Source organism: Carettochelys insculpta, chromosome 9 (genome assembly GCF_033958435.1).
Source record: "Carettochelys insculpta isolate YL-2023 chromosome 9, ASM3395843v1, whole genome shotgun sequence".
Taxonomy (NCBI): domain Eukaryota; kingdom Metazoa; phylum Chordata; order Testudines; family Carettochelyidae; genus Carettochelys; species Carettochelys insculpta.
In genome coordinates this window covers 55,434,025-55,446,959 of record NC_134145.1, presented here as the reverse complement: position 1 = coordinate 55,446,959, position 12,935 = coordinate 55,434,025, and positions in this window count along the sequence as shown.

The window sequence follows — 12,935 nt, the reverse complement described above, 5'->3', positions numbered from 1 at the left end:
GGACTGCAGAAAGGAGGGAAAGCAAGGCACTGCCTTATTCCAATGGGAATAAGGGGACTTCGAAGTAGGCGGGGTCCTTTCGAAAAGGAGCCCCGTCTGGACGCGCCGCGTGCGGCGAGGCGCGTCAATTTCGAAGCGCCGCTGCCGCCCGCATGCTAATGAAGAGCTGAATATGCATTTCAGCGCTTCATTAGTAAACTTCGAAATGGCCATTTGCGTCGCCATTTCGAAGTTTGGGGCACGTGCAGACACGGCCATGGATGGAAAATTAGAAGGAGTATTGCCCACTAGGGCTTCTGGCTGCTGCTACTGCAGTAGTGACTGGAGATCCCAGGCCCTTTTAAATTGCCCAGAAGCACTGAGCAGTTGCTCCTTGCCCCAGTCAGCAGGCTTGTATCTAGTATGCATTTGTATTGTATATACAGTAATCCCTCAAAATGTGTGATTTCAAGTTATGCTTAACTCACATTAACACGAGTTAAGCGCAACTCAAAATCCCGCTCCCCCTGGGCCTGGCTCAAGCACCCTGGCCTTGTGTGGCCCTGGTTCAACCCTTCCTCCCCCACGCCCTGCATGACCCTGGTTCAATACCCCCTGCCTGGTTCACCCCTTGCAGAGCCCTGTTTCACCCCTCCGTCTCTTGTAGGCAGCTCCAGTTCAAATCCCCCGCGGGCTGGCTCACCCCTCCACACGGCTCCAGCTCAATCCCTTGCAGGGGCATGCGGCCCTGGCTCAACTCCACCCCTTGTCCCCCTGCAGTCCTTAGCCACCCCCGGCTTAACCCCCATGCCTCACTCCCACAGCCCCAACCCACCACCAGGCTTAGCCCTCCCCAACTGCTCCCCCCAGCCCCAGGACCTACCTTTCAGAAGGAGCTCTGGGTGCTCCTGCTGCTTCCCCGACTGCAGAACTTGCATTCTGCCAAGGAAGAAAACTGCCTCCCCACCTTTGTGAAATTCAAGTTAAGCAAGGGTGCATGGGAAAGCAACCCTCACATAACTGGAGGGACTGTTGTATTGTACTGTTTGTGTTGTTCTTAATGAAATAAAGAGGGTGCTTATTTTACAAGTAAATCGTTTTCATTTATTATTACATAGCATGGCAATTCGGCCCTGCCATAAGGTTGAATCAGACACAGCCTGTTCTTCCCCCTGCAGTCCAGAAACCTGTCTTTCAATATGGAGAATGATCTGTGGTCTCTTCCGTCACATCCTTGTCCTTAACAAAGACAGCTGCAGTACACCCTGAGGCTAGGCCTACACTAGAGAGTTTTGTAGGCACAGAGAATCTACACAAATCTACACAAAATGCGTTTTATCTACAGAAACCATAGACAAAAAAGCTGCGTGGATGCTCTTGGGGGCCCTTTTTTCAACAGAGCGGATCAAAAGATAGATTTGCTTTTATGTGAAGACATGATCTGTTGGCAGAAGTTTTGTTGGAACATCTCTTCCAACAGTAACTTCTGCAGACAGATGCTTCTAATGTAGACATAGCTTAGATTTACGAACACCTCAAGACTGGAGGTTGTTCATAATTCTGAAATGTCTATAACTGTGTACAAAATCTTATGGTTATTCTTTCAAAAGTTCATAGCTGAACATTGACTGAATGCAGCTTTGAAATTTTACTGTTCAGAAAAAAATTATGCTTTTCTTTTTTAAAAAAAGTTTACATTTATCATATTACTGTACTGTATTAGTGCTTTCCCACCCTCCACCCCACATTCTCTGTTGCTGCCTGATTGTGTACTTCCATTTCCAGGTGAAATGTGTGGTTAATCTGACCTCATCCATCTTGTCTATCTAAAATCCAAGGACCAATTTTGTTACAACAATTCTGCATAAAATCAGTGTATGAAACATCATAATTTGGACCCATGTCACCTTGAAGTTTGCTAATTAAGAAATACCAAATGCACGAGTTCTTGGTGTGAACTACAGTGTATATATACAACCTCTGCTTTTGCCTCTTCCACTCACTGCATGTTTTATTTCAAAGGAGTAGTTAACATGTTACTCTGTGTTTCCTTTGCTTGGGTAAGGATAATAGATTGAGGTAACTGGCTTTGCTGGCACATGAAAAAGGATCATTAGCAGAAGGTGCTCTCAGATCCTTTGCTGAGGGTAGAGCATGGGTTATAAGTACGGTAAACCCTCGAGTTATGCAGGGGTTGCGTTCCTGCAACCCCCGCAAAACTCAAATTTTTGTGCAAGTTGAGGGGAGCTGGGAACCAGTCTGTAGGCTGGTTCCTGTCTCCCCTGGGCTTCCAGCAGCCAAGAAACTGAACAGTCCTGACCCCAAAGTGGCAGGGAACTAGGAACCAGGGGCAGCCTGGATCTCAGCTCCCCTCCCCTTACAGAGCCAGGAAATTGACCAGGGCAGCAGCCTTGGTCAGTCTTCTAGCTCCATCCAGTGGAGGGGAACTAGGAACCAGAGGCAGCCTGGCTCCCAGCTCCCCTCCACAAATTGGAGCCAGGAAACTGACCAGGACTGCTGCCCTGGTTAGTTTCCTGGCTCTGCAAGTGGAGGGGAGCCAGGAGCCAGTTTGCTGCCTGGTTCCCAGCTCCCCACTACTCTGGGGACTGGGAAATCGCTCCAGTCAAGGGATGCAGCTAAAAGTCAGGCTGCCACCCCTGACAGGAGCAGTTTCCTTGCTACTGTCAGGGACGGCAGTCGTGTTAACTCAAGACAGTATGTAACTTGAAGGTTTACTGTAGGTGATTGTGCACTTATTTCTTTGAGGCATTTTGTTGTGGCCATCTTTCTCCCTATTGTCTATTCATCTGGAAACAAGGTTTGTCACTTTTTCTTTATGATTTTTTATCTTTGTGAATGAATGTTCTCAGTCCCCTGATCCACTGGGTGGGATCTGGGACTTTTACTTGATTTTCCAATGTCTGTTTACTCTGGCTTTCAGTTTGACAACTTCTACAATGATTGGGTCCTGTAGTGATAATGTGCATAGCTACAAGTTTATGCACTCTTCCCTTGATCCTAGTGTGCTTCTGTTATGTCCTATCCCTTTTGAGTCCTTAAACAGAGGTTATTCCACAAATTTGGGTCATCCTAACAGTCTGATGTTGCACCTCATGTCACAGTTCATGATACAACTGCTTTTTCTGAGGCATTGTCAGGCAGGTTGCTATTTAATGGAAGTGGAAAAATTCATCTTACTAAATTTAGAAACCACTCAAAAATGTTTAGGTTCCATTTGATTCATTTTTGCTTAACTGGGCAGCATCTTTTATTCCTGCTGTTCTGATTTTAACAGTTATGTGTTTAACACTTTGAAAGTAAGTGTTCTATGAAATCACTATCCTTATTTTCTAACAGGGGAGGAAGTCTGCAGAAATTCCTTTCAGCTTCAGAACACCATTGCTCTTTTTCCACTATGTCCTCTTTCAGCTGCAGGTGGCTTTAGATTGAACAAACTAGCCCCACATATGTTCTCGTTGGCTGATGTGGGGAATTCCTTTAGCTTCCATCCTTGTCATTGGGGGCAGCAAAACCTATCTTCAGTGTTATGGACCCATGTAGGGCCTGATCCAATTCCCATTATATGAGGGTTTGTATCAGTTATGCTGGTGCAAACTTGCCTTGTATATACCAGTGACAGGTGATACTTCCCCTGAATATTTCTACATTACACATAGTATTAAATTCTCATCTTTTTTATAATTAATACTATAATTCTTTTTAATATTAAGCACTTTGACCTAGAGCCTCAAAATATTAAGGTAACTGATGTGAATACGAATTAGGTGCCTAAACAACTCAAATGCTCAGACACTCAGTATTCCCTATCTCTCCTGCACATCTGAGAGTGAAAACAGTTTGGTAAATTATTTCAGCCTTCATTTTTCTATTGCTATGTAGATTTTCTTAAAAAGATATAAATTGGAAGTTAAAGTTAGAACCATTGTGGGTGTAACATGTAATCACAGTTGAACTGACATAAGAAATAATGTCTATCTTCACCAAATGAGATATTATATATGCACAATCTTGGTTTTAGATGATTTTTACTTTCCAAAGCTCTGGATTTTAGCAGGCATCACAGACCTCAAAAGGGTTGGGGACAGGAAGGTGCCCCTTTCTTTCCACTGGCAGGAGTGAGCTCTGGAGTCAGGGGAGAGGTGCATTCTCTCTCTAATATCATTTAGTTCATTACCTCTCTACTGACGATAACAAAATTTTGCTATGATGAAGGTTTGTGGTGTGGAAACTGCTCTACTGAGGGACCTATTCATCTCACATAGATCATTAAACAGCAATCATTAAGATATGACTGGTAGGACTAACCTAGATCCTAAGTAGGAATGGAAGTCACCAAATCCAGTTACTAAGCAACCAGCTGTACTCCATCCACATCTAATTTTGTTATGTTTTGAAACAGCAAAATTTTTTGGAGACAGGCTGAATTACAATATTTTCAAAACTTAGGTGGTGTGGCTTGCGTTGCTTTCTTGAAGGATTAACCTGTAGGGCCATATCCATCCCTGAAGTAATTGCACTGACTGTCATAGAGTTTTATCAGGAATAAATATAGCCCATTGTCACCCCATTGTATGTAGCTTTTTCCATTCTCATGCATCAAAGCACACTAATTCTCTCTCTTTAAAATATATTTTAAAAGAGTCAGTGGAAAGTTATAGTATTTTTCCTGTTGAACACTAATGAAGGAAAAACAGATATGGAAGTTTTGCCTAGAAAAGTGCAATTGGCTTAGTTTTCCAGACTAAGAAGGATTTGTCAAATTGTTCAGCAAAGTGTAGGTTTTGGAGTGTAAAACAAAGAAAAATTATTAGAGCCGTTTAAACATATATATGCATTGGCCAAACAGAGGCATTAAAAATGACTTATTTTCAGTCCTGCTTGGTGAGCTGTAGTTTGTTCCTTATAGCACTAATAAGAAATGCCAGCATTTTGGAAGTAAATTAAAAACTGCTTGCCAACGTTAATACGTGATGTAAGATCATGGACTTCAGTAGAGTTACACAAGGGCACATTTGACCCACTGGCATTGTCTAATCTTGTTTTTACCAGCACAGTAAATTCCATGGGCGCAAGTAGTGGTGGAAGAATTAATTCTGACTGGTCTGTGATGTTATTGTAACAAACATGCTGAGTTGAGTTAAGCAATAAATAGTTAAAATACTGATAGCTGGTTTACTTCATGTTCTCACCATTACTAACACAGGTGAAAGTGAACTAATGCTGGGAACAGTAGGGAAATTTCAGGAAGAGAAGTCTACGCAGGATGCTTGGAGTCAGAGAGTAAAATAGGCAGATAGTGTGGATGCACATGAGTGACTTTTGCAGAATGACAATTATGGCTAGGTAACCACTTTCTTCTTCAAGGGCCCCTGTACATTCCCAGGTGTGTGAGATTAGCATGCAGTGCACCAGTTTTTTGTCATGATCACCGAGGCCTTAATGGATTATGTTTATTTATTTTCATATTCTTTTGCTTTAGCTGGTGCTGGTGGTTCCAGATAAAGAATTCACTCCCAGTGTAAGGTAAAAGAGAGCCTCTTAGCTATAAAAGACTGCTTAACTCAGGCCTGAGCAGCAGACTGCATCCTGAATACTGCATCAGAATACAGTACTGTGGTATGGACATTGATCTGTGCACCCTCAGTGGACCTGCTGGATCATCAGAGTGTAGAAACAGATAAGTCAACTGAGCTGAGCGAACCTCATGTGTGCCCTTTCTGTTGTGGGGAACAAACACACGTCAAACTATATGTTGAGCTACTGAATGAGTCTTACCAAGACATAGAAGGCATTGTCTATGGATCATGGATTCCCCCAGGAGGCATACTTCTTGAAACCCTTTTGGACTTGATATGGTCCTGGTGAAGGGCCAAAGAATCCTGGAACAAAATTTTTTTTATGTGTAAGGCCATATTTGCAAGAAAATACTGAGCAAGTTGAAAGGCAATATCTAGCTTGAAGGTGGAAGAGGCAAATTCTGTTAAATCTCTGCAGTGACAAAGGAACTGAGGCAGTTAGGGGTTTGCTCTCTTATAAAGAACAGAATGATGACACTACCCTTTTGTGCAATCACTCTTGCACAGCTTAGCAAACTGCTTTTCAAGGCAGTCCCACAGCTTGATTCCAGAAACACAACTGGTCCATAGGATGAGGTGGGGTAGCCTCCCAAGGCCAAATATTTTCAGGAGCCTCTCCAGCTATCCTGTGGATGAGACAGGGAAGGATTACGTGAGGCAGGGTGTGACAGCAGGGGATTACCTCCCCTCGGCCCCTCCTGTACTTGCTACACCAAGTGAGCAGCAGCCTGCGCCACTGTGCCACGCCTCACCCTCCCAGGCCACTGAGCTCTACTTCTCCACACCAGTGGGAAGCAGCATTGCAGAGAAGTGGGGTTCAGTGGGCTGGCAGGAGCAGGCTTCTGCATGTGCTGCATGGTGATGGTAGGAGAGGGGAGAGGAGGTGATCTCCTGCTTCTGCTGCTGCCACCCATTGCTGCTGTGCCCTGGCCCAGGTAATCCCCAGCCAGTTGGTCATGAAAGGGGTAAGAGGGCAGGATGTGGTGGAACAGGGGAGGGGAGGGATGGGGCCTGCAGCACAGGGCATTTCCCAGTGCCCCACACCTGGGGCATTGGGGAGGTGGGGGGGTCGCTCTGGACCCATTCCCCTTTGAGACAGCACTATCCAGGGGCACATTATCCCACAAATGAGAATGCACAAAGGCTCTGGAAGAAGAACTACTTATTAAAGTCAACAACATTCGCAGCTGTTGAGAAACTGAAAACAGAATTTGAACTCAGGAGCCTGTTAGAGGAAGTGATGGAAATGGTACATTTAATAAAGGAACACCATGGCTGTGTCTAGACTAGCCCCCAACTTCGAGGGGAGCATGGTAATTAGGGTGTTGGGAGATTACTAATGAAGTGCTGTGGTGCATATGCTATGGTGCATTAGGTTAAATCTCCCCCGTGGCAACTTCGAAGTGTAAAGGAGTAAACTTCGAAGGAGTGCAGGCACTTTGAAGCACCTATGGCTGACCTGTGGCTACACAGAAATAGGCACTTTGAAGTTTCACACTTCAAAGTTGCCATGGGGGAGATTTAGTTTAATGAAGTGTCAAAACAAAAAAGCAGTCCAGTAGTGCTTTAAAGACTAACAAAGTAATTTATTAGGTGGTGAGCTTTCGTGAGATAGACCCACTTCTTCAGACCATAGCCATACCAGACCAGACTCAATATTTAAGGCACAGAGAACCAAAAATAGTTATCAAGGTTGACAAATCAGAAATATTGTAATCAAGGTGGGCAAATCAGAAGAGAAGAGGCGTGGTGGCGGGGGGAAGTCAAGAGTCAGATAAAACAAAGTGTGTAAAAGAGTCCATATAATGACCCAGGTAATTGGCATTCTGGTTCAAACCATGTGTTAATGTGTCGAATTTGAATATAAAAGAGAGCTCCGCACTTTCTCTTTGCAGGTGATTCTTAAAGTTCCTTTTCAGTAAAACACAGACTTTCAGGTCATTAACAGAATATCCACTCCATTAAAGTGCTGGCTGACAGGCTTGTGAGTTAAGAGCTTTTTGATGTCTGTTTTATGTCCATTCGTTCTTTGTTGAAGCGTGTTTACCATTTGTCCTATATACAAAGTATGTGTGCATTGTTGGCACATGATGGCATATATGAAGTTAGTATAGGAACATGAGAATGTGCCCATGATTCTGTGAATAACCTGGTTAGGTCCAGTGATGGTATCTCCAGAATAGATATGTGGACAAAGCTGGCAATGGGGCTTGTTGCAAGGAAGAATTCCAGGACTGGTATTAGTGTAGTATAGCCTGTGGTTGCTGGTGAGAGTCCTCATAAGGTTGGAGGATTGTCAGTTGTCTCCCAAGACCCTAATTACCAGGCCCCCTTTGAAGCTGAGGCTATTTTAGACACGGCCCCTGAGTATTAGTTCTACTCTGGTCTGACATCACTGGGCCCAGCATCTTGTATGAGCATCTCCAGGTATTTATAGATCCATCGAAAAAAGTGGTACATTTTACATAAGAGGAAGCTAAGACTCAGAAAGATAGTGATTTCCTGAGGGTAACCTTCGAAGTCTGTAGTAAAGCTCGGAAATTAACCCAATTCCTTAGTTACAGTCCAGAGCCTCAGTTCCAAAGGTTTTCTTCCTTCTGACAGTTGAGAACATCTAACTTCTCATGAATCTAACTGTGGTTTCTGGAAGGTCACTATACTGCCTTGCATGGCTCCCCTTATGCAAAATGGGCATACACTTACTAATCTACCTCCAAAGGACATTGTGAAGATTAATTAGTTAATGTTTATAAAGCACTTTTAAAGATTAGAAGCTTTGTATGTGCTAGATATTGGACAGGAGAGGTGTTTCCATTGGTTCAGTTTAGATTTGCATAATCACGGGACCTGGATAAGTAAAATTGGCCCACATGTTTATACTCATTGTCTGCCAGGCTTTCATTCTGCTTTATTATTTGCGAAAACAGTGTAGATACTTTTGACTGTCATATTCTAGTGCAAAACAGCACACAACTAATTTTGAATCTTTTAATGATTCATGCTTCCAAATCCTATTACAGTCTGATAGAAAGTCAATGAGAATACTAGAAGAAACTGGTGCAATTTTTATGATGGTTTGTTCTATATGAAGGGTCAGTAGATCTGATTCATGTAGTCATGAGATTTGGTAATTATTAATTTTTGCTAACATAGCAGACTCTGGGCTTTCAGCCAACTCATGTAGTGAGTCTATCTAGGCACATGGGTATGTGGATGGGTGTTCACATATACAAAATCTCTCTCTAGGTATGGATAGCCATTCCTCTCTCTTTCTGTCTTTATAATATTGTTTGGCCCGTGGGTCCAATCCTGCAAATAGTCACATATGTAAGTCTTTGCAGGATCCATTCCATGCCTGCCTTTTAAACTGCTTGTCAACCAGGTTTTGTTGTTTTGCCTGGATGGCCTGTAAAACTGGAAGCCTTGCAAATCAGAAAAATATATTTTGATCTGTTAGAGGTCTGAGTTAAATTAAGTGAGGTTGCCTACCCCAACAGTGTACACCCTTCCTTTCAACATGGTAAGAATTTTCATCCGGAGTTTGGGAGAAGAGAGGCTGCAGGAATATGTGACCCAGCATTTAAAATGTGAATCTCTCTCTCTTTTTAAACAGAGGAAGTAAACACTGACTCACAGGAAGATTTAAACCACCATGGAAAAAAGACGTACTGAGAGGATAAAAATAAATAATTTGAAATCTTGAAGCTGATGTATGTCATTTTAAAGTGAAAACGTTTTCATTTTATTCCAGGAAAAATGGTGACGGTACACAGCTTTACGTTTTGCACTGCATTTTAAGGGAAAAGTAGGATAAGTAATGTGACACCCTAACTTAAAAATATTTTTAATTATGTTCTGCCAGTAAAATTTTCATGCAGTAAAATTTCATTAATTTTTCCAGACTGGTTTTATAAGCTCCACAAAGGGAGGCAAGAAAGGTCTGAGAGGCTATGGGACATTCAGAAGTAGCTAAGATGGTGCCTAAATCCCATAGAATGTAGGCACTGGTGAAAAGCCCACTTTGCATTTATCAGCATTGTTAGGTGCCCAAATACCTTAGAAAATCAGGCCCTTTGAATACTATCTGCCTCAGTTTTCTGATTACAAAAATTTTAATGAAAAAATCATTCCTTTTTGTGTCAAAAAAGAGGAGCTGTTACTCAGCCAGCACCTCCCCCATTCTTAACCTGGGTTCCAGCGAATGGGGCTGCTGGCCAGGCTCCCCAGGCATGGGGGGGTCCCCACAGCTCCACATCTTGGAGCCGGCTGGGGTGCAGAGCCCTTCTGGCAGCCCCAACCATGGGAACCCAGGTCAGGGTGCAGGGGGAGCCCGGCAATCCTGCAGCTGGGAGCCAGCTTCGTCATGGAGCCCCGCCAGCAGCCGCAGCTGCAGGAATTCCAGCCGGAGGGGGTGTGATGGACTCTGCAGTGCTGTGCCTGGGAACTGCCTGGGTCGCGGAGCCCCACCAGCAGCCCCAGCCGTGGAAAACCCAGCTGGGGGGCAGAATGGACCCCACAGCCTTGTATCTGGGAGCCAACTGGGGCGCCAGGCCCCACAATCAGCAAGTGGTTGTGAGTATGTGATGTTATCTTCCCACATTGCAGTGCCTCATTCCCCTCCCGTGGAAAGGAAGTGGCCATTTTTTCAGAAGCAAAGATGGAAAAGTAGGGAATCTCAGGTGGAGGAAAATCAAGTAGGCTTCAGAAAATCAAATAGGCTTCAGAAGGTGTAGTGTGCCATGCAGGGGACTGTCATACTGCCCTGGGATCACCCAGGTGGCTGTGCCATCTGAACTGGCATTCCAGCCACTCTTCCCCCCCTTGAAAGCACCCCTGCCTGGGCAGAATGGTATGGCTTCTACCTGATAAGCCAACTCCAGGCATGGGATTGCCATACTGCTCTGGGGGATCACCCAGGTGACTGTGTCATCTCAACGGGCCCTCCAGCCAAATCCCCCATCCTTGAAAGCACCCTTGCTCCTGAAAATATTACCGGGACAGATTACAGCTTGTGATATCCAGCTACCCCCCCAAATTCTATAAGGGGTGTTGTGGGGTGGTTGGGGGAATTAGTTGAAGGGCCAGTTGACACAGTCCCTTCAGTGTATTGCTTTGGCGGTGGGGGGGGCAGCCCCGATTGCCTGTGACTGTGGGGGCCAGGCCCCCCACATTCTATATGGGGTGTCATGGGGGGTGCAGGATTTTAAAGGCTATACTCTGTTACTCATCAACACCCAACACCCAGCCCCCAAAAATCTTTGCTATGGGGGAGACTTCCCCCTGGTGACAGCCAGCCCCCCCAAAATCTTTGCTGCAGGGGGAGACTTCCTCTCAGTGACAGCAAGCCCATGAAAATCTTTCCTGCCTTTTGAGCCCTCACCGCATACAAGCTAGGACATGGTGTTGCCTGGCAGTGTGGTCTGCACAGCGCTGCAGACATGTGCTTTTATTGGGTCAGGGCTAGCCACATGATGTGGTTGGCCACAGGATAGACCTCGACTGCGTGGCGCCTGGAGTCAGGGGGCTGCCCCTGCACAAATGTGAACCGCAGAAAAGAATTTTCTTGGCCTCTCCTACAAACACAATCCCCACACTACCCACACATGGTGCGGTGGGGCAGGGGCTGGCACCAGTGCTGGAAAAAAATGACCTTGGCCTCTCCTTCTGTATCCTGTGTGGGGAAGAAGCCACCACTCCCTGTTGGGGCTATTTTTTCATGGGTAGATGCGATCACTCCTCTCATAATAAAGAAAGAAGTTTCTTGGCCCTTCATACAAACATGACCCCCACACCCTCGCCGCCGTGGGCTTCCTGGTGCCGAATTCAAATTCGCGGGCTTCCTGTTACCTAATTCCTACGCACCTGGAGAGCACCAGAGATGGAAGTGGCCAGAGCGGACAACCATGGGGCATTGTGGGATACATATAGGCTACCTCTAGAGACTAATAAAGTTGATTTAAAGACATGGTGTTCCTACGCTAGCCTTAATTCAAACTTTTAAATGCGAACTTGATGCTATGTCGACTTGCTTTGTGGGTGTAATAATATCGACCTTAGTGCTCCCTAAAATCAACCAAATCGTGTTTACAGTGAAGATGGTAACATTGTAAAATCAAGCTAACTGCCTTAAAATTGACTTCATCATGTAGTGTAGACGCTGCCTGAGTTCTTTACAGGTAGAAGCCATTGCTCCCATGGTAATCTGAATGTTTATAGTAAAGGTCATCCCAAGGCCCATTGTCAGTCAAGTACAGTAAACTCTTTCATATCTAGCAGTCCCAGGACTGGGAGGTTGCTGGATATTCAAATATTCTGGATAATAGATAGGTGTACCTAACAATGCGTAACATTAAAGAAAAACAAGATTAGATATTAAGAGACAAACAAAAATGTATGCAGAGTACTTTATTTATGAACACTAGTATTGTACACTGTAAACTTCACTGTATTTGCTGTATTTGTTTGTATTTACTCTCACTATACTGTACTTATGGAAAAAGTAACTAAAATTTACTTATGGTTAAAATGCTGGTTATTAGAGAGTTCTGGATAATAGAATGCTCAATATAAAAGAGTTTACCGTACTTCTATTTAACTTAAATAGTCCCTTCACAGTATGTTGGCCAAGCCTCCACTGGTGTCTTCCAGAAGCAAACATGTGAAATACAGTATACCCTCAATTTAATAGACTAATGGGGGGAAGGGTGTTCGTTAATGCCAAAAGCCCATTAATTCCAAATGTTTATACTGTATGATGATGCACTGACCTTCACTCACTCCTGTCCTTTGCTCTCCCTTCTCTTTCCTACTCCTGCCCCATTCTTCTGCTCATACCTCCATCTCCCTCTCCCAATTACCGGGAGAGGAGCTGCATGCTGGCCTGGATGCTTCCACCTCCCACAGCTCTCAGTGTGCTTAGCACTGCAGCTCCTCCAGCCCCTGTCTCTGATTAATTTCTGTTGGATGGAAACAAAGATGTCAATATTCTTTTCCCTGTTTGCCATCCTTCCATCCCTCTTCCCATGTTGCCAGCTTTCCGTTTTTTCAGTTTTTGTTAAATTTTTCCTTTTTTTGGGTTGGGGAGAGGGAGGTTAAATAATAATAAAAATTTTAAAATTGCTGGATTGGTACTATAAGATAGGAATCAAAAAGCAGCTGCATTTATTCCTGCAACACTGGTAACAGAGGGTACTGTTTGTCATACAGATGTGCAAAAACTGTTTAAAATGGCTAAAACATGTTAATAATTACTTTAAAATATACATCCAATGTTCCATTAAAAAAGATGGCTGAAAACATTTAGAAAGTGTAAAATTAACATGACCTTTTAATTTATGATAAGATTAAAGTGATACTTTA